At 38.1% G+C, this 22,903-nt stretch overlaps 1 protein-coding gene across 1 annotated transcript in view; it reads left to right on the top strand.

The window, feature by feature from the left end:
- Positions 1-22,903, top strand: part of LOC138082048 (BTB/POZ domain-containing protein KCTD8-like) — a 272,418-nt gene that overhangs the window by 54,073 nt on the left and 195,442 nt on the right. The gene's annotated exons all lie outside the window — the stretch shown is intronic.

Here is a 22,903-nt window from a genome sequence, read left to right as displayed (position 1 = left end):
GACCACTTCACTGACCACATACTTTCAGTAATGGCTGCCAAAGGACACCATATCATGATAAAGTCTTAAGCCTATGCCTTTGTGTTTCAAAGTTAAGTAAGTTGTGCAGGGTTCTTGGAAGCCATAAGTAATGGAAACTACTTAAAATCATTTCAGTGTATCAGACAGCATGCATTCTTAATTCAGCTTCCCCTTAGCCAGATTTCTGAAGTGCTCACATACACTTCAGTATGACAGAAATCAACACGAGAAAAGACAGCAATTAGAATCAGTTGTGGTTAATGTATCTTTTGAAAATTTTATGAAAATCTAAGTGTGAATCCATTGCTAGTGTTCCTCCTAGGACTTTGGAGGGAGCCTTAAGCTGTATTAGCATCTGGGTAAGCTGGCTTCTGGAGGAGGAAATGACAGCCCACTCCAGTATTCTTGCCTTGAGAATCCCACGGACAGAGGAGCCTGGTGGCTACAGTCCATGGGGTCACAAAGAGTCGGACACGACTGAGTGACTGAGCAGCAGCAAGTCACTGCTTTTGGCTTCTGGGACTCAAGAGTTTTGCTTAAATTCACATAGTGCTTAATGGTGACACTATGGCAGGTTTCTTCATGTTGTTTTCTTTCTCTTTTCTGAAGCATGGGCTTATGCATTTTTATTCTTTTTAATATATATAAATGTCATATGACAGTTTCAATTAAACAGTAATTAAATACTGATATTCTGTTAAAGATTCTAATGCTGAGGTAGTAGAGTCTTGGCATATTTGCATTAGTAGATTATTGTTTATATTAATTACTCTGTTGAGCTAAGATCTCAGCAAATCTTAAGGTTAAAAGAGAAAATAAATATTTGAGCTTGACAGGCTTAAATTCAAAGATACTAAAATGAAAAATCAAATAGCAGCATGACTAAAACCTAAGAAGTTAAAAGTGTAACTCCTTGAATTATCCTTTATTTAGTTGTTACTCTTCAGTTAAATCTTTTTTTCTTCTATATTTATATGCCAGGTGTACTTTTCCTGTATGAATTCAATTTTTGACTTAGAAAATAGAATTTAATTCTAAAATTCAGGATTTTTTAAAACAATTTGAGAGTCTGAAATAAGTAAGGGAATCTGTTGCATTACCTTATGATTTAGCATATATTTCAGTTTGTGGAAATTCATGGTCCTTTGTATAAAATTATTTTGAGAGAGCTATGCTGCTTTTGGCAGTATGAAAAACAGATTCATTTATTCAATACCATAATAATGTTACACTTTCTTGAGGGAGCAGTGTAGGCATTTTGGGGCCTGGAGAGAATATTAAGGAAATGGGAATAAAAGGAGATGCTTAAATAGAGTAGCAATTGCTGCCATTAGTTAAGATTTAGTATGTACTGTCTTGTGTTAAACATTTTACTTGTATTAAGTCATTTCCTCCTTAAAATAACTGCAACATAAGCAGTATTTTCTTCTCATTTGATGAGGAGACTGATGGTCAGAGAGATAAAGTGACTTGTATAAATATGGCTTACACCCACAGGTTTCTGTCTTGAAAGTTTCTGTCTTGAAAGCCAATACTACCTCTTTCTTTGGCAGTGAGTCAGTGACAGCTCTAAGATGCGCACCAGAGAAACACACTTAAAAATGCAAGGATGAAAACTTCCGTCATTCCAGAGAGTTCTAAAGGACTCACGCTTCTGATATGATGATTAGAGGAAAAGTACTGGAAGTGTGAATTGTAAAGTCTTGTTTAAAAGCACTCAGTGTGCAACATTTATTTATCATACCAAACTGAATCTTAAAAAACTCATGATCAAAACACAATCATGAAATTTATTCACATTGAACTGAAATAGAATAGCCATATAGTGAATTCCCATAAGACTGATTTGGCTTTTCGAATTGAAGGTGCTAGAAGAGAACTGCCTTTTTCTTTCTTATATTTTGAATTATAGTTGACGTACAATGTTATTTTAGTTTCAGGTGTACAGCATAGTGATTCAGTATCTTTATAGGTTACACTCCATTTAATGTTATTACAAAACAGTGGGTGTAATTCCCCGTGCTATACAATATATCCTTGTTTCTTATCTATTTTATAGGTGGTAGTTTCTATTCCTGATCCCCTACCCCTGTATCCACTAATTTGTTTTCCATCCACTAGTTTGTTTTCTCGATCTGTGAGTCTGTTTCTATTTTGCTATGTACATTTATTTGTTTTTCAGATTGTATATAAGTGATATCATACAGCATTTCCTTTCTCTGACTTATTTCACTAAACATAGTATTTTCAAGATCCGTTCACATTGTTACAAATGGCAGAATTACATTCTTTTTTAATATTCCATTAGCCACATAGGATGTTTTTTAAATCCATTTGTCTGATGGGTTCTTTCCATATGTAAATAGTGCTGCTGTGACTTTTGTGGTGCATGTATCTTTTAGAATTAATATTTTTGTTCTTTTTGTAAGTATACCCAGCAGTAGAATTTCTGGGTCATATGCTAGTTCTATTTTTAATTTTTTGAGGACCCTCCATAGTGTTTTCTGTAGTGACTGCCCTAATTTACAATCCCATCAACAGGGTACTAGGGTTCTCTTTTCTCCATATCCTCACCAATGTTTGTTATTTGTGGACTTTTTGATGATAACCATTTTAACAAGTGTGCGATGATATCTCATAGTGATATTGATTTGTCTTTCTCTAATAATTACCAATGTTGAGTATCTCTTCATGTGCCTATTAGCCATCTGTATGTCTTCTTTGGAAAAATGTCTGTTCAGGGCTCTGTCCAATTTTTAATCAGTTTATTTGTTTTTTATTTTAATGTTGTGTTGTATGAGCTGTTTATAAATTTTAGATATTAAATATATTTGAAATATTTCTCCCATTGCATAGGTTGTCCTTTCATTTTTGATGGTTTCCTTTGCTGTGCAAAAGCTTTTAAGTGCAAAAGCTTTTAATTAGGTCCCATTTATTTATCTTTGCTTTTATTTCTTTTGTCCTAGGAGACAGAGCCAAAAATATTTCTATGATTTATATCAAAGAATATTCTGCCTCTTTTCTCATCTAGAAGTTTTATGGTTTTAGGTCTTACTTTAGGTCTTTAAACAATTTTGAGTTTATTTTTGTACATGATGTGAAGGAAATGTTCTAATCTCATTCTTTTACATGTAGTTGTCCAGTTTTCTCAGCACCACTTATTAAAGAGACGGTCTTCCCTCCATTGTATATTCTTGTCTCCTTTGTCATAGATTAACTGACCATATGCACATGGGTTTGTTTCTGTGCTCTCTGTTTCATTCCCTTCATCTATGTGTATCATTTTGTGCCAGTACTATTCTGTTTTATTACCATAGCTTTGTAGTATAGTCTACAGTTAGGCAATTTGATACCCCTAACTTTGTTTTTCCTTAATATTGTTTTAGAAATTTGGATTTTTTTAATGATTTCATATACATTTTAGGATTATTCTTGTTCTGTGAAAAATATCATGTATATTTCAATAGGAATTGCATTAAATCTATAGATTGCTTTGGATAATATGAACATTTTAGTGGTGTTAATTACTCCAATCCAAGAACATGGGACATCTTTCCATTTCTTTTTATCATCTTCAATTTTATAGTTTTCAGAGACTAGATCTTTCACTTCCTTAAGTTTATTCCTAAGTATTTTGTTAATACAATTTTAAACAGGATTGTTTTGCTTTCTGTTTCTTATATTTCACTATTAGCCTACAGAAACGCAAGGGATTTCTATGTGTTAATACTGTATCCTGCCACCATGTTGAAATTGTTTAATAGTTCTTGGTCTGTTGTTCATTCCTTCTGGTGTGCTTTCTGTGTCTGTTATTGAATCATTTCTGATTGGGTCTTTTTCATATTTTCCCTTGTTAAAATTCTCACTCACTGTGTTCATCTATTCTTTTCTCTGATTCAGTTAGCATTCTTATTTACTGCTGCTGCTAAGTCGGTTCAGTCGTGTCCGACTCTGTGCGACTCCAGAGACGGCAGCCCACCAGGCTCCCCCATCCCTGGGCCTCTCAGGGCAAGAACACTGGAGTGGGTTGCCATTTCCTTCTCCAATGCAGGGCTTCCGAAAGTGAAAAGTGAAAGTGAAGTCGCTCAGTCGTGTCCGACTCCTAGCGACTTATTTACTAATGTTTTTAATTATTTTTCTGATAAATTATTTATTTCTGTTTCATTATCTTTGGCGGGTTTTCCTTGCACTTTGATTTGAGGCTTTTTCAAGTTCTTCCGCCTTCTCATTTTAGTTAACTTTGTTTATCTCTATGAATTTAGATGAAATGGTTACCTACTACAGTCTTGAAGGGGTGTCCTTATGTGTGAGTATCCATATATGGAACATGTGTGCCCATAGCTTTTGATTGGAGAGCCAGATTTGATGTGGATGCAAGTAACTTCTCTTCTTATGGTGTGCTAGCAGTTATTACTTTGGTAGAAGGCAGGGCTGAAATTGGAAGGACGCTTCCCTGGTAGCTCAGAGGTTAAAGCATCTGCCTGCAATGCGGGAGAACCGGGTTCGATCCCTGGATTGGGAAGATTCCCCTGGAGAAGGAAATGGCAACCCACTCCAGTATTCTTGCCTGGAGAATCCCATGGACAGAGAGGAGCCTGGTGGGCTACAGTCCATGGGGTCGTAAAGAGTTGGACACGACTGAGCGTTTAGAGAGAGAGAGAGAGTTGGAGACTGATGGGAGGCAGGGCTTCCCCTCTGCTCATGGGGTGTCACTGTTCGGGGTGTGGGGTCAAATACTAAATTGCTGGGGCAAAGAAACTGAGGGTTGGGTCTGGGCTGGTTCTGTTTCCTTTCAGTGCTCCTCCCCCCCGCTCCACAGTGATCCTAGCCTCAGAGGGGAGCATCGCTGAAGCAAGAAGGGTGCATGTAGGCTAAAAGGGCTGCTTTTTGGTGTCTATTTTTTTCTCTTCTCTCCTGTCTGAGCTTAGTAACATTATTCTAGAGAAGGTGGAAACTAGGAGACAGGGATATCATGATTCTGACTTGACATCACTATCTCATTGAAGCAGTGGGAAAGTAGATGAAATTTTATGTTTCAGATGCTCAACATTTGCTATGAATTAGGGAATACAGGCCATTATTTTAATATTTGAAGGAATTTTACAGAGACTTATTTTCAGAAACTAAATATGACCAAGGAATTTGAGCCTGTTTTATTTTTGTAATAAAATAATTACATAATAAAATTCTTACTTGAACAGAGAAGGCAATTGAAATGTCAGGTACTCAGTTAAAAAATGTACTGTGAGCATTAAAATTGGTATTAATAGTAAATTAGTCTGTATTGTGAGATATCTTTTTATCACAGAAAAAATGCTAAATTAAAGAATGATAGTGGGAAATTCAAAGTACTTTCAGAGGCCACCTGAAATGTGATGAGCTGGCTCATCTAAAAATAGTATATTTACTTTCAATGACATCTAGAGTAGATGGTCAGTAACAAATTTATTTCCATTTCAGTTGGAGGGAGATAAAGATACTTCTGCTTATATTTGGACTTTTTTCTTCTGTTGTATGATTAATGCTATCCAACTTTAATGAGACCCTTACTGTGACTTGATTGCCTTTTTCTTTTCATCTTTTGATATATAACAGAATATGTTACTTTTTCCTGAAGTCCTCAAGCCATACACCCACTGTTGCTTTATTAGATACCCTTTATCCTGCTGGAGGATCATCATTTGTGGATTACACTAGTTTTTTCTAATCCAATAAGAATAGCCATTGGTCTCTTCTTTCTTTCTCCCTGGTGGCTCAGATGGTAAAGCGTCTGCCTGAAATGTGGGAGACCCGGTTCTTTCCCTGGGTTGGGAAGATTCCCTTGGAGAAGGAAATGGAAACCCACTCCAGTACCATTGCCTGGAAAATCCCATGGATGGAGGAGCCTGGTAGGCTGCAGTCCATGGGGTCGCAGAGTCTGACTCGACTGAGTGACTTCACTTTTCTTTCCTTGACCCTATGCCCAGATTAACTCTCATCTCTGATTCAGATCCCATCCCCTTCTGCCTCCTCTATGATCTTGCTGATATCCTCAGTCTTTCCGTGTTTCATTGGCTCTTTCACCTCTACTAGTATTGAAACTATTAATAAAATCTCCACATTCCCTCCAATTTTCCATCTAGGGGTCTGTTTTCACTGACATTTCTCTTTTTCCCTTCCCTTGCAAAATTCAGTTGTCTGAATTCTCTTACTAATCATTTGTTATTTTTCACGCCCCCACAGTCTGACTTCTGACTTTTTAGTATTTTATTGAAGCTGTTCTCATCTAATGGGCAAATAGAATAACCTCCATGTTGTACCTGTAGTGTTTGGCAGAACTCTCTAGGCTTCTGTGACAGAGTCCTATCTTGGTTATCTTCATTGTGCCCAAACTTGCTGGTTCTTTTTCCTTCTCCAGTGTACCAAATGTATGAAGTCATTCTTGAAGGTTTTATTATCAAATCTCTTTTCTCATTTGTTTGTTGATTTAAAATTAAATCTAATCTCCCAACCATAGATGCCAGGAATCTGCCTGTTCTGGTCCTGGCTTCCTTTCTGGCCTCAAGTAATATTTCTCTTATTCCAGTGACTCTGGCCTTCTTTGGTTCCAGGAACCACACATGCTCCGTCCTCCATGTGTGTCTAATAAATGCTATACCTTGCTCATCACATGCTTGACCCTTTTTCCATGTGTAATTTTAAATGACTGCCTTGTACAGAATAGGTCTGCTTTCTTGCTGCCCAGTGAAATCAGCTGTAAAATAAGTTTGTACTCGATGTCCCCTAGAGGTTGTTCTGGATCTTTAATTCTGTGTTACCCATAAATGATCTAAGATGATAGAGTTGAAAGACTGCTATAATGGCCATCAAGCAAAATATCTTCAAATATTCCCTTCATCAGCTTTGTGTCCTCAAGAACTAGAATATAGTCAATGCACAGTGGATGCTTAATGAATAAATCAGTTATCGTTGTGTGACCTAGGATAAGTCACCTCTGTTTATACTTCACCTTTTATGTTTGTACTTCAGTGTTGCATTTATTTCTGGTGAGAAGTGACATAGAGAATCTTATCCTTTCAGCACTGAAAGTAGCAAGTGTTAAAGAGGACACATTAACTCCAACTACTAGGCACTGTTTCTTGTACGTCTAATTTAAGGGACTGTAATAGTTGACTTTTTAAACTTACTTCCAAGGAATAACTTTTAGACAATAAGTAAAACAGGTAAAAGACTTTGACCTCTAAAGGCATAGAGCTATATATATTCTAGCTTTTTACCTGATATATATTATTTTAAAGATTTTCTTATGACTGTCTTATAAAATGAAGTAAAATACATTTCCAAATTTTATTGTTTGACCACAAAAATACATATTTCAATTTTCTATCAGTGATATTCCTATAGGAACAGGCTGTAAACTGAATCCTTCATAATAAAAAAAATACACCTAAGCAAAAGGAAATTTAGTTTCTTGTTTTAAATATAGATTTAACTATAATTCATTATGCTACAACTGCTTTGTAATCACAAATAAATTAATCCTATGTGTTAGATACCATAATTTCAAAGAACTGTGCTAGAAACAACAGTCCAAAATTCTTATAGTGTTTTCTCACATAGTAAAAATATTTACCAGTGTGTTTTTATCAACAATAAATCCTAAATGATTTCTAAAGAATGATTTCATTATTTTTCAGAAAAAGACATAAGCTCATTATTTAAAGATAGATAAGAAATAAAGAAACATTCAAGAATAATAATAGAAAAGTTATCCAAATGTAACCTCCCAGAAAATATTATGTAGATGAAATTCTGGTCATCTCTTTATATAAGACTTGAATGAACATACTCCTATTTAGCAACTAATTGTTATATTCTGTGTATATATATTAGGCTTAATTATGTATGTGTGAGTGAGTATATGCACTACACACACAAACACACACTTTATATGTACATATATATCAATGTGCATAAATATATGTATACATATTAAATGTATATATAAATATCAGAGAAATGTGCTTAGATTTGCTGCTTATGGTCAAGACATTCATAAGTTAATAAAAATGGTTTCACTAACTGGCATATGATCTATGAAAGGGACTATTGATTCTTAATATTTTTGTGATCCTCATTTTTATGTAAACTGATTGATTTAGATGTGTTATACTGTATCTATTTCGAATTAATACCGGTTCACAATCTGGCTAACAGACCCTGAAAACTATGGCTTGAACAAATGAAAGGGTTATTTTTCATTCATGTGAAAGGATCTAGATGGAGGCAGTATAGGAATGTAATGAAAGCCCTATTGTGTCCCCGTAATTCAGACCCCTCCAAGCTTCTCAAACTCTCTTCTTAGGATATGTTACTTCTTAAGTTAGCTAGAATTCAGCCACCAGATTTGCATTTCAGTCTGTAAGTAAAAGGAAGACAAAGAGTAAAATGGGCTACATCAGATGAATTGGTTCCTTTCTTTTCTTTTTAAAATTTTTATTGGAGTATCCCAGGTGATGTAAACAATCTGCTTGCCAGTGCAGGAGACACAGGAGAAGATCCCTTAGAGGAAGAAATGGCAAGCCACTCCAGTATTCTTGTCTGTAAAATTCCATGGACAGAGGAGGCTGGTGGGCTACAGTCAAAGGGGTTGCAAAGAGCTGGACACGACTGAGCAACTGAGCACACAGGCACACAGGTGGTTTACAGTGTTGTGTTAGTCTCAGGTATACAACAAAGTGAATCAGTTGTACATATGCATATATCCACTCTTTTTGGATTCTTGTCCTGTATAAGCCATTACAGAGTATTGAGTAGAGTTCGCTGTGTTATATATGTGTGCATGCTAAGTAGCTTCTGTCATCTCTGACTCTTTGCAACCCTAAGGGCTGTAGCCCACCAGTCTCATCTGTCCATGGGGAATCTCCAGGCAATACTGGAGTGGCTTGCCATGCCCTCCTCCAGGGGATCTTCCTGACCCAAGGATCAAACCCACATCTCTTTAGTCTCCTGCATTGGCAGGTGAGTGGGTTCTTTACCACTAGCGCCACCTGGGAAACTCCTGTGTTATACAGTAGATCCTTACTAGTTATCTCTTTTATATAATAGTATGTCGATCCCAGGCTTCCAATTTATCCTCCTCCTTACCCTCTGGCTCAGCGGTAAAGAATCTGTCTGCAGTACGGGAGACACAGGAGATGTGGGTTTGATCCTTGGGTCAGGAAGATCCCCTGGAGGAGGAAACAGCAACCCATTCCAGTATTCTTGCCTGAAAAAAGTCCCATGGACAGAGGAGCCTGGTGGGCTGCAGTCCAAAGGGCTGCAAAGAGTTTGACATGACTGGTGACTGAGCGTGCGTGTAGTTCTTGGGGGCAAACACTGTAGTTGGAAGACTCCATGCCCCTCTCCATCTGCCTATTCTTCTTCCTGTCTTTTCTATAGAGTCTGGAACGCTGAACACTCTCAGTCCCCACATTTATTGCTGGTAGAGTTGGAAAACTTGCACAGTTCTTTCTAGCTACTAGATGTTGGAGGAACTCTGCTAGGAATGTGCCCAAGAAAGTTTTGTTTTCTCATTACAACAGGGAAAACCAGAAGACATTACTCTTTTTTCCTCATTCTTGCCGTAACAGCTCTGATGATTGAAAGCTGTGCAGCCATTTTGAGAACATTAAGAACTATTAAAGGAGGAAAAATCTAGGTAATCACAGAGTTGAGTCCTAACATGGCTGACTCATTGAATCAAGGGCTGTGTTAGAATCTAAATACCTTGTTAATATGAGAAAATGTTTGTCACTGTAAGATTTTCCACTATTTTCAGGTAAACATTCAATTGATGCAGTATCTATTCCTTCACTGACTCAAATTAAAGCTTTTTGTTTTTGAGACTTTGGCTTAGTTTGGAGTTGTAATCAAAAGCTCCTAGAGGGAATGCTTCATCTGTCTATACCATGCATACAACATATAAAAATGTGTACTCAAGTTACCTGATTTGAACTCTGGGTGATTTTATGTTGCCAGGCAGAGTTGAGTTTGAAGCCAGGATTTAATCTTGAGATTTAAATTTAAAATAAGAATAATAATGACTACATTATGTGTTTTTTGTGACATTAAAACCGTAATATGGGAATGCATAATGCACAAATATTGGCTTTCTCTTGGAGTACTTAAAAAAAGACAAGATTTATCTTTTCCTTTCTGAGTTTACATTTTCTTTGGGACACATTATGATTTTTACATTGGGATTACAGAATTTGAAAGCTCAAAGAAGATGAGCACTCAAATTCTACTTCTATGAATTGAAAGCTTGGTCTCATTATGTGATCTTCCTGACCCTCTGTTTCTTTGCCTGCATTGAAGAGCATAGTAACACGTATCTTCAACTAAGACAATGCCTGTGAAAATTCTTAGTCCTTGCATCAATTCTTCAGCGCTGGAAAAACTGTGGCCTTAACTAGGTAGACATTTGTTGGCGAAGTATTGTCTCTGCTTTTGAATATGCTATCTAGTTTGGTCAAGGTCTGTCTAGTCAAGGCTATGGTTTTTCCAGTGGTCATGTATGGATGTGAGAGTTGGACTGTGAAGAAAGCTGAGCGGTGAAGAATTGATGCTTTTGAACTATGGTGTTGGAGAAGACTCTTGAGAGTCCCTTAGACTGCAAGGAGATCCAACCAGTCCATTCTGAAGGAGATCAACCCTGGGATTTCTTTGGAAGGAATGATGCTAAAGCTGAAGCTCCAGTACTTTGGCCACCTCATGCGAAGAGTTGACTCATTGGAAAAGACTCTGATGCTGGGAGGGACTGGGGGCAGGAGGAGAAGGGGACAACAGAGCATGAGATGGGTGGATGGCATCACTGACTTGATGGATGTGAGTCAGTGAACTCTGGGAGTTGGTGATGGACAGGGAGGCCTGACGTGCTGCGATTCATGGGGTCTCAAAGAGTCGGACACGACTGAGTGACTGAACTGAACTGACTTGACCTGAACTGATCTAGGTTGGTTATAACTTTCCTTCCAAGGAGTAAGCGTCTTTTAATTTCATGGCTGCAATCACCATCTGCAGTGACTTTGGAGCCCAAAAAAATAATGTCTGACACTGTTTCCACTGTTTCCCCATCTATTTCCAATGAAGTGATGGGACCAGATGCCATGATCTTCGTTTTCTGAATGTTGAGCTTTAAGCCAACTTGTTCACTCTACTCTTTCACTTTCATCAAGAGGCTTTTTAGCTCCTCTTCACTTTCTGCCATAAGGGTGGTGTCATCTGCATATCTGAGGTGATTGATATTTCTCCCGGCAATCTTGATTCCAGCTTGTGCTTCTTCCAGCCCAGTGTTTCTCATTATGTACTGTGCATATAAGTTAAATAAGCAGGGTGACAATATACAGCCTTGATGGACTCCTTTTCCTATTTGGAACCAGTCTGTTGTTCCATATCCAGTTGTAACTGTTGCTTCCTGACCTGCATATAGGTTTCTCAAGAGGCAGGTCCGGTGGTCTGGTATTCCTATCTCTTTCAGAATTTTCCAGAGTTTATTGTGATCCACACAGTCAAAGGCCTTGCCATAGTCAATAAAGCAGAAATAGATGTTTTAATCACTTAGTTTTATTTTAATAATTCATAAGATACTTTAATATTCTGCCAGTTACCAACCAGACACTTCATTGTTCATACATAGTAGTATTCTAAGAATGTTTATTTGAATTTTATCACTGAATTTTTTTTTGGGTAGGGCACCATGTGGCAAGTGAGATCTTATTTCCCAGACCAGGGATTGAATTGTGCCCCCTGAAGTGGAAGCATGGAAACTTAACACCCGGACCACCAGGGAAATCCCATATGACTGATTTTTATTATTATTATTTTTTTAATTTTTATTTTTTAAAATTTTTATTTTTACTTGATTTTTAAATTGGCCTTTTATACATTTATTTTTTCAGGGTGACCATCAATAGCTTCTCTTTTTTAAAAAGAGAGTACATTTACTAAAATTATTGGAATAATTTTAAATTTCCTTAATTTTTGTTTAATTACATACTTTTAGCCCACTGGTATTTGAATAACTTGTAATTTTAGAATTTTTTGACACTAATTTATAAGGAATATGTTATTTGCAAGACTAAATCTGTGTTCTTCTTTGAACTTTCTTTATAACTTTAGGAAAATAGTACAGCCTTTATTTTCATCCCTACATTACCTCCTTTAATAAAACTTGATCCTCCTTTTGACAAACCAGGAAAACTATAGTTTGCTATTATACACTCCTAAAAGTACCATTCTCATTAAAGGCCACAGAACTGTGTTCACTACAATCAGTGCTTAAATATGGAAGGAGTACAACTTTGTATTGTCAGAATATTGCATCCTTCCCACATTGTGTGGCATAAATGTTTCCAGCAGGAATTGAAATTCAGTGTTAGCACTTTTCCCAACTATGACTTAGCAGTGATCAGTATTCTTGCTTTGTAGGCTGGGAGGAAAAGTGCTTCTTTGTCCTTATCTGTTCTGACAATTTGATATATTTAGGTTTATCTCATGAATATCATTTGGTGATATTTTTGGTGTTTAGTAAAAATAGATGTTTTTCAGCTGTATGGAGCTATAATTTATAATAAACTTTATATTGCAGTGTTCAAAGAAGAAATTATGATGAATTGAGACCATTCTCTGCCTGAAAGCCAAATCTCACCATTTTATACTTTTCCTCATTTAGCTTGGAGAGGAAGTTGTATTTACCATTTGGGATTATCTCACCTGACTATTCTTAGCTCCAGAAATTTCTCATCAGCAGCTTGATGAAAAGTATTTAGTAAGCATCTTTTTTTTTCTTTTTATGTTACTTTGTATGAGTGAATCAGCCTCTAACCTTTGGATAATAAATGAATATTGGCAGAGAAAACCAAGGTGGATTGGAGCAATTCAGAGCCCTTTCCAAGTACACCCAAAATATTTAACTAAGATCTGACCTGACTCAGATCAACTTGTGATTTTGTTTTTTAGGATTCAAAAGATATGGTCAATAAATATCTTATATATATATACATATATGTATATGTAAAATAAAGCTATATATATATATGTATATATATAGCCTTATTTTGCAGAAGAATGTACATCAGTGTAGAAGGCTTCTGTAATACTGCTGTGATAGAATAGGGCCACACCATATACCCACTTAGAGGAGGAACTCTCCTTCTGTAAACCTTAATGTCCTTTCTCAGCACCACCTTCAAGTAAAGAAGAGGTTTATTTTAGTTTTAGGGACAGTATAAGCCTATAGGTCTGATTCTGTGATTATTGGAATAAGTACTGGTCTAAATAGTAAGATCTATGTGTGTTGAAGAAAGGCAGTTAGGGTTGCTTGACCAAAAGCTTGTTCTCAGACTGTCTGCCAAAGTTTCTGAGGTTTTCATAGTTGGCAAGACTCTGTAAGAGTCTTCATTTCAGCTTGTACTGAGATTTGGCATAGGCCTTGAAATTTAGTCTACACCTGCTGCCTGGCTTTAGCATCAGGCTCAGGAAGATTTATTTGCTGAATGCCACTGCTGTGTCATTTCTGGCAACCCTGAACTTGTGTGGAATCATGTGGACTGCCATCATATGATGGTAGTTTTACAGTTTAACAGTAATACAAACTATGCCATTTGTTTTGATTCTGAAGATCTGAACATATGTTTATTATTTTTAAGTTTTTAATTGTAGTAAATTACACATAACATAAAATTCACTGCCTTAACCATTAAATATACAGTTTAATAATGTTAGGTGCACTTGCATTGAGGTACAAGTGTCTTAGTTACTTAGTCAATTTGGGCTGCTATAACAAAATATCATAGGCTGAGTGGCCTACGGTATAAACAGAAATATACAGAAATATAAATGGAACAAATTTATTTGTCACAGTTCTGGTGACTGGGAGGTTCCAAATCAAGCCACAGACAGATTGAAAGTCTGGTGAGAACCTACTTCCTGGTTCATAGACTGTGTGTTTGTGCCCTGTCCTCGCATGGTGAAAGGAACAAGATTGATTGCTCTTTTGGTCCTCTTTTAGAAGTGCACAAGTTCTCTCATGGGGGCTCCACTGATCAAATTAAGGATTTTGAAATGGGGTGGCTATCCTGGATTTTCCGAGTGGGCCCAGTGTAATCACAAAGGTCCTTATAAGAGGCAAAAGTTACCTCTCTGAGAGCTTCTAGAATGAAGCCCTGCTGGCACCTTGATTTTGGCCCACTGGGAGTAAGTTTGAACTTCTGACCTCTAGAATCATTAAGATAATAGATTTGTATTGTTTTAAGCCACCAAGTTTGCGGTTATTCACAGCTGGAGGAAATGTGTGTTTACCATAGCTGTGGGAAACTAATTTAACCCCAGAATATTTATGTGAATTTCTTTGTGATTGCTTTATTAGTTAAAAAGATCATTACATTGTTCTTTGCAGTAACTAATAGTTAATATAAAATAATGTTTAATCAAGGATATGTGAACATTATTATCCTAGTATCTTATTCATTGATTAATATGCAGACACATGCTGTGTATGTGGGTTCTACGTTACATATATATGTATAAAGAAGGACATTTGATTATAATTGCTACATAAATGTGGTCTGTAATAGGAAGCCTCTGAGAGCATCAGCATTGCCCTTATATAAATACCCTTTCCTTGAGTTTGGCCTGGACTTAGTGACTCCCTTCTGATGAACAGAGCACAGCAAAAGTGATGGGGTATCACTTCTTGGATTAGGTTATAAAAGGGCAGTGACTTTCATTTTGGGTGTTCGCTCTTGGGGTTTCACTCATTTTCTCAGAGAGAAGCCAGTTGCTATGATATGAGTTGCCTTATAGAGAGACTGATGTGGCAAGGAACTGATGGAAGTGGAAACCTATAGCTACTAATAAATTGAGGTTATTGGCCCAACAGACATCAAGAAGCCTGCCAGGTGAGATAATAAATGTTTGCTGTTTAAAGTCACTGTGTTGTGGGATAATTTTTACACAGCAATAATAATGGGTGTCCTTCCACGACCTGGGACTTTTCATACTGTAATATAACTCAGATGTGAAATACAGACTGTTCCCATGTGTATTTCATTGTATATTTTTAATTGCAAGGAGAAATAGATATGACTAGGTCTGTTATTGTCAGTTATTGCTCTTGAGCAGTAGTATACACTTTATTTAACTAATATTATCATTTCTTAATAATATGGAAGGTTCAGTTCACAAAGAGAATCCCATCTTACAATAGTTGGCTTACCACAGAGTTGATCTCCATTACAAATCATTTCACAGACTAGGGAGGAAATTAGGAAATACAGTTAACTTGCTTATATATGTCAAATAGAATTATGAAGAGTTCTCTGGGAAGGTAGAGTAAAAAGTGATTTAATTTTTGTGATACGAGGCTCAAGATAAGTTTTACAGGAGGAAAGGAGAAGGGAGAAAGAAGACATAACATAGTATGGGCAAGGCTTGAAATCCCTGCTATCCCTTGGCAGTCCACACTGCTTCCATTATGGCCATGCTGCTTCCTTCCATGTCATCGTGTTACCTGTAGGATAATGAGGTGAGGACATAAAGAGTAAGGCCCTGTGTGACCTTTCTCTTTCCCTCCTTTTACAGCAAGACTGCCATTAGCCTTGACTAAGAGCAGTTCTTGTCAGCACTGTGTATGCTGGACCCCTTCTGGTCTTTCCCCAAACTTTTTTGTGCCATAACACATGTTGTCTATGGGACCAAGGATTGGAGCCCACTCTGGAGTTGGGCCTCTTCATTTTAGACTGTGAGTGAGGTACTCAGGACCCCAAAATTTCCCTTGAAAAGGACCTTGTGCCTTTTTCCAGGGTATCTTCTGGCTTCCTCCATGTGTCTGCCCTTCCATTTCTTCTGATGTGCTTCCCTGTTGGCTTGATGGAAGACCAACTGTTTCCAGTGATCATGGATAGAATTTGATCATGCATAAATTTGTCCATTTATGTGTGTAAGAATCCTCTCACATTAAGGGAAGGGACCAGGAGTGGGGAGAGAGGTGGAATTGGATAGAGTGTGGCAGCTGTCTTTCTGCATACTACCATGCTCTTGTGAGAAACCTCAAGAAATTAAAAAACTCTGTGAAAAATACTGTTGGTAGCTTGATAGGGGTTGCATTGAATCTCTAGATTGCTTTGGGTAATATACTCATTTTCACTATATTGATTCTTCCAATCCATGAACATGGTATATTCACAGAACTAGAACAAATAATTTCACAGTTTGTATGGAAATGCAAAAAAACCTCGAATAGCCAAAGCAATCTTGAGAAAGAAGAATGGAACTGGAGGAATCAACCTGCCTGACTTCAGACTATGCTACAAAGCTACAGTCATCAAGACAGTATGATACTGGCACAAAGATAAAAAATATAGATCAATGGAACAAAATAGAAAGCCCAGAGATAAATCCATGCAACTATGGATATCTTATCTTTGACAAAGGTGGCAAAAATATACAATGGAGAAAAGACAATCTCTTTAACAAGTGGTGCTGGGAAAACTGGTCAACCACCTATAAAGGAATGAAACCAGAATACTTTTTAGCACCATACACAACAATACACTCAAAATGAATTAAAGATCTAAACATAAGACCAGTAACTATAAAACTCTAGAGGAAAACATAGGCTTTGACAAATCACAGCAAGATCCTCTATGACCCACCTTGTAGGGTAATGGAAATAAAAGCAAAAATAAACAAATGGGACCTAATTAAAATTAAAAGCTTTTGCACAAAGAAGGAAACTATAAGCAGGGTGCAAAGACAGCCTTCAGAATGGGAGAAAATAATAACAAGTGAAGCAACTGACAAAGAATTAATCTCAAAAATTTACAAGCAGCTCATACAGCTCAATACCAGAAAACTAAATGACCCAATCAAAAAATGGGCCAAAGAACTAAACAGACACTTCTCCAGAGAAGACATACAGATGGCTAACCATCATATGAACAGATGCTCAACATCACTCATTATCAGAGAAATGCAGATCAAACCCACAGTGAGGTACAATCTCTTGCTGGTCAGAATGGCTGCTATCAAAAAGTCTACAAACAATAGATGCTGGAGAAGATGTGAGGAAAGGGAACCCTCTTACACTGTTGGTGGGAAGGCAAACTAGTATAGCCACTGTGGAGAACAGTGTGAATATTCCTTAAAAAACTGGAAATAGAACTGCCATATGACCCAGCAATCCCACTTCTGGGCATACACACCGAGGAAACCAGAATTGAAAGAGACATATGTACCCCAGTGTTCATTGCAGCACTGTTTACAATAGCCAGGACATGGAAGCAACCTAGATGTCCATCGGCAGATGAATGGATGAGAAAGCTGTGGTACAGATACATAATGGAATATTACTCAACTATTAAAAAGAATGCATTTGGGTCAATTCTAATGAGGTGGATGAAACTGGAGCCTGTTTTACAGAGTGAAGTAAGTCAGAAAGAAAAACACCAATACGGTATATCAACACATTTTATGGAATTTAGAAAGATGGTAATGATGACCCTATATATGAGAATGGTAAAAGAGACACAGATGTGAAGAACAGAGTTTTGGACTCTGTGGGAGAAGGCGAGGGTGGGATGATTTGAAAGAATAGCATTGAAACATGTATATTACCATATGTGAAATAGATCTCCAGTCCAAGTTTGATGCATGAAACAGGGCACTCAAAGCCGGTGCACTGGGACAACCCAGAGGGATGGGATGGGGAGGGAGGTGAGAGGTGGGTTCAGAAGGATGGGAGGACACATGTACACCCATGGCTGACTCATGTGAATGTATGGCAAAAACCACCACAATATTGTAAACTAATTAGTCTCAAATTATAATAAATAAATTAATTTAAAAAACTCTAAAAACTTTAAAAACTTTAAAATTCCTTTCTGGCTTTCATGTTGCTAAGATTTTCTATTTGTAAATGTAGGAGGCTAGAGCATATTTTATTTGTGCATGCGTGCTCAGTCATGTCTGACTCTTGGCAAACGTATGGACTTTAGTCCACCAGGCTCCTCTGTCCATGGTATTCTCTGGCAAGAATACTGGAATGCCATTTCCTCCTCCAGGGGATCTTCCTGACCCAGGAATCTAACTGATGTCTCCAGTTAGTTTGTATTGCAGGTGGATTCTTTTACCACTGAGCTACCTGGGAAGCCCATAGGGTCATTTGTTGTTATTTAGTAGCTAAGTTGTGTCTGACTCTTTTGTGACTCTCTGGACTGTAGCCCACTAGCCTCCTCTGTCAGTGGAATTTTCCAGGCAAGAATACTGGAGTGGGTTGCCATTTCCTTCTCCAGGGGATCTTCCTGACCCAGAGATCAAACCTGCATATCCTGCATTGCCAGGCAAATTCTTTACCACTGAGCCACCTGGGAAGCCTGCATTTTATATAGAAGTAGGTTATCCTGATTTATTGGACCAGGCAATGGCACCCCACTCCAGTACTCTTGCCTGGAAAATCCCATGGACTGAGGAGCCTGGAAGGCTGCAGTCCATGGGGTTGTGAAGGGTCGGACAGACTGAGCGACTTCACTTTCACTTTTCACTTTCATGCATTGCAGAAGGAAATGGCAACCCACTCCAGTGTTCTTGCCTGGAGAATCCCAGGGACAAGGGAGCCTGCTAGGCTGCCGTCTACGGGGTCACACAGAGTCAGACACGACTGAAGTGACTTAGCAGCATCCTGATTTATACATTTTAAGTATTTAGGCATAAGGTATGCAGGCTCCATTTATATTTATACTATGGGTCTTGCAAGTCTTAGTGTCACGTCTTTTCTCCAAGATTATTTACTCATGTTTCTCTCATTCCATGTGCTGCAGACATATCTAGTCCATGACAGATTTCTCAGCTTTCTGTTGCTATTTGATGCTTTTGCATGTATTACATCCTCTGCCAGGAATGCTCTTTTCTGCTTTTTCATCTAAGAACCTGCCACACAGTCCTGAAGACCCAGAATGAAAGTTATTTCCAGCCTCCCTTGACCACAGTTAACCGTTTACTGATTGATGCTCCCTTTGTTCCTTTTAGTCTTTTTTCTTTCCTATATAATTTTATTTTATTTTTTAAAATTAATTCATTTTAATTGGAGGCTAATTACTTTACAGTATTGTGGTGGTTTTTGCAATACATTGACATGAAGCAGCCAAGGGTGTACATGTGTTTCCCATCTTAAAGCCCCCTCCCACCTCCTTCCCCATCCCATCCTTCAGGGTCATCCCAGTATACCAGCCCTGAGCACTCTGTCTCATGCATCGAACCTGAACTGGTGATCTATTTCACATTGCTATTCTCTCAAATCATCCCACCCTCGCCTTCTCCCACAGAGTCCAAAAGTCTGTTCTTTACATCTGTGTCTCTTTTGCTTTCTTGCATATAGGGTCATTGTTACCATCTTTCTAAATTCCATATATATGCATAATATACTGTATTGGTGTTTATGGCTCACATCCTTGACTTTGAATCTGAGCTTCTCAGTGGAAACAGCTACATTTTATTCACATCTGTATTCCCATTGCCTTGCTCATAGCCATTATTAGCAAGGGAAAACATATTTTGTGTTTCTAACATATATTGTGGGAAGAGATTAAAATCACCTAATTTTCTTTCTTGTAGTGGTCCTAGATGATAGAAAATGTTAACATTAAATGCATTAGTAATTAGACTGAAAAAGTCAGCATTATAAATGAAGGCCACAGCAGTCCAAAGTGCATGCTTTTCTGGTGAAACTAGGTTGAGAGCATGACTGTGTCTTGAGGCTGAAGAGGGGCTGTGGGTCCTGGTACTTTCTCCTTAATCTCTGCCTTGGGATCCTTTGTAGGGACAGCCTCTGATTACATTTACCATCTCACCATATGGGACATTGGACATCCTCGTGTACCCATGGCAGATGAGCTAGAGAACGCCATTGGATATGAGAAGAGAGCTTCAGTCTTACCTCAGGAGAGCATTGCTCCTATTTCTACAGCCTGCTGCTGCTGCTAAGTTGCCTCAGTCGTGTCTGACTCTGTGCAACCCCATAGACGGCAACCCACCAGGCTCCTCTGTCCCTGGGATTCTCCAGGCAAGAATACTGGAGTGGGTTGCCATTTCCTTCTCCAGTGCATGAAAGTGAAAAGTGAAAGTGGGTCGCTCAGTTGTGTCCGACTCTTCATGACCCCATGGACTGTAGCCTACCAGGCACCTCAGTCCATGGGATTTTCCAGGCAAGAGTACTGGAGTGGGTTGCCATTGCCTTCTCCCTACAGCCTCTGAAAGTGAAAGTGAAGTCGCTCAGTCGTGGCCGACTCTTTGGACTGTAGCCTATCAGGCTCTTCCATCCATGGGATTTTCCAGGCAAGAGTGCTGGAGTGGATTGCCTTTTCCTTCTCCAGGGGATCTTCCCAACCCAGGAATTGAACCCGGGTCTCCTGCATTGCAGGCAGACGCTTTACCGTCTGAGCCACCAATTCTTTTTATACGTGCCAGTGTACTCCTCGTCATTGATTGTTCTTTCTTCTCCAGGAGCACCTTTGTATACTTTTTTGCATTAGTCTATACTTTGAATTTGGGCCTCCCCATCAGTTTATAGTAAAAACCTGTCTGATCATCTAGAAAATTATAAATCATCTTGGCTAGCACATATTGAGCATTTTATACTTGAAATACTGATTTCAAGGATTTCTCCAGTTCTTCTGAGAAGACTAATCTTTACTTACTTTTCTTTATAGTTGTCTAAACTATTTTGTGTTATTTCTAAACAATGTTACTTAAGGAGAAATAAACTTATCTTTAGCTAAGCCTTACCTTTCAGTCCAGCAAATGAGGTGTGTGGAATTGCATAGGTTCTAAGCCAAGGACTTTATAATATCTTAGAGTATTGATTGGATGTCTGAAATGTGAGTGAGAGAAGAAGAAAGAATAAAAAAGAAGTGAAGGAGCTTCAGTCTGGGAAATAAGGAAGGAAAATAGGCAGAACAGTGGAAAGAATGGGATGGGAGAAAAAAATTCTGGTCTGTGATTTTCTTCCATTCATTTAGTCAGCACAACATAACTTATATTATAAGTTTGGGGCCAGGAATGATGTTAGTCTTGGGCAAACACTGTTAAAATATCTAAACTTGTATAATACTTACTATAGGTAAAGTCCCAGAATAAATACTTAAAAATATTAAATCACTTTATCTTCATTACAACACTATGGAATAAATATTGTTATGGTTTCCATTTTTCAAATGAGGAAGCTAGGGAATAAACAGTTAAGTTGTTGTTGTCCAGTCACTCTGTTGTGTCCGACTCTTTGCAGCCCAATGGACTGCAGCACACCAGGTTTTCCTGTCCTGTACCATCTCCTGGAGTTTGCTTAAACTCATGTCCATTGAGTCAATGTTGCCATACAATCATCTCATCCTCTGTCATCCCCTTCTCCTCTTGCCTTCAATTTTTTCCAGCATAATGGTCTTTTACAATGACTCAGCTCTTTGCATCAGGTGGCCAAAATATCGGAGCTTCAGCTTCAGCATCAGTCCTTCCATTGAATATGCAGGACTGATTTCCTTTAGGATTGACTGGTTTGATCTCCTTGCAGTCCCCAACACCACAGTTCAAAAGCATCAATTTCTTTGGCACTCAGCCTTCTTTATGGTCCGACTCTCACATCCATACATGACTACTGGAAAGACCATAACTTTGAGTTTGTTGGCTAAGTAATGTCTCTGCTTTTTAATACGCTGTCTAGGTTTTCTTCCAAGGAGAAAACTAGAAGAAAATCTAGCTTTTCTTCCAAGGAGCAAGCATCTTTTAATTTCATGGCTGCAGTAACCATCTGCAGTGATTTTGGAGCCATACCATCGTGAAACCACTGAGTGGCAGAGGAGGGGTTTGACCGGTCCCAGGTAACCCTGCTCTGGAGCCCTGTCTCTTAACTGTAACCTTGTACTGAGCCTTCTTGAGGGTCTGTAGTCCATGAGCACTGGAAGTGTAGTGAAGGACAAGAACAACTAATTGATATGGTTTAGGATGAGAAGCATGGGAAGATAAGGAAGCCAACAGGGAAGATTTCTCTCCCAGGTTCCAGAGTTAGCAAAAGATTTCAGAGAAAGTGAGGTTTATGTCTTGCTAATAGTAGAGATCAGCCACATGAGGGGAGGAAGAAGCAAAGCTTAAGGATGGGTGGGCTCTATTAGGAATGGCAAAGATTTTGCATTCATTTTGTATAAAATATTAGCATTTGCAATAGATGCATCATTCTATATTATTGAATAGAGAAGTGTCCCTCCATATTTTACGAGTCCCTGATACCTATCATATGGATGGACTTCCAAAACCATTTATAAGGCTGGGATTTCAATTATAGTTGGGCTGTAATGAAAGATAATGTGGGTCTGTTTCTCTGCACTAAGCATGCACCTTATAATATAGTGTACCAGGTTTTTAAAATGAGTGAAGCAATGTCTCTGAAATGTGGCCTGATTTTGGGAAGCATGAATTAAGATACAAATCTGTGCCTGGAAAGTCATTTATTTTATTATTGATTTTTAAGACCTTTCCTTTATGACACAGTGAAGGATGTGTATTAATCAGAAACTTACTGGATTTGGAAGCAGGTTTGTGAGTAAAGTGATTGAAGGAAAAAATGCCCCAGGCTTCTTTCCATAGAAATGTGTAATCATTCAGAATATATTCTCTTTTTATTGTTCCTGATTGCTTTACCTCCATTCCCTTCCTTTCAGAGTCCGCCTGTGTGTGTATCACCTTATCCATAAAGCTGCCTTCATCCCTCCTGGCCTAACTGATACTATGACCTTCCTCCACACTTGTGCCCACACTCTCATTGTAGCTTTAGTAGCACTGGTGCATCTGTGTCATGTACTTATAGTCTTAGTAC

The sequence above is a fragment of the Capricornis sumatraensis genome, chromosome 7 (assembly GCF_032405125.1).
Source record: "Capricornis sumatraensis isolate serow.1 chromosome 7, serow.2, whole genome shotgun sequence".
Lineage (NCBI taxonomy): Eukaryota > Metazoa > Chordata > Mammalia > Artiodactyla > Bovidae > Capricornis > Capricornis sumatraensis.
The sequence above is the reverse complement of the archived record's forward strand: the minus strand, read 5'-3'. Positions and strand labels throughout refer to the sequence as shown.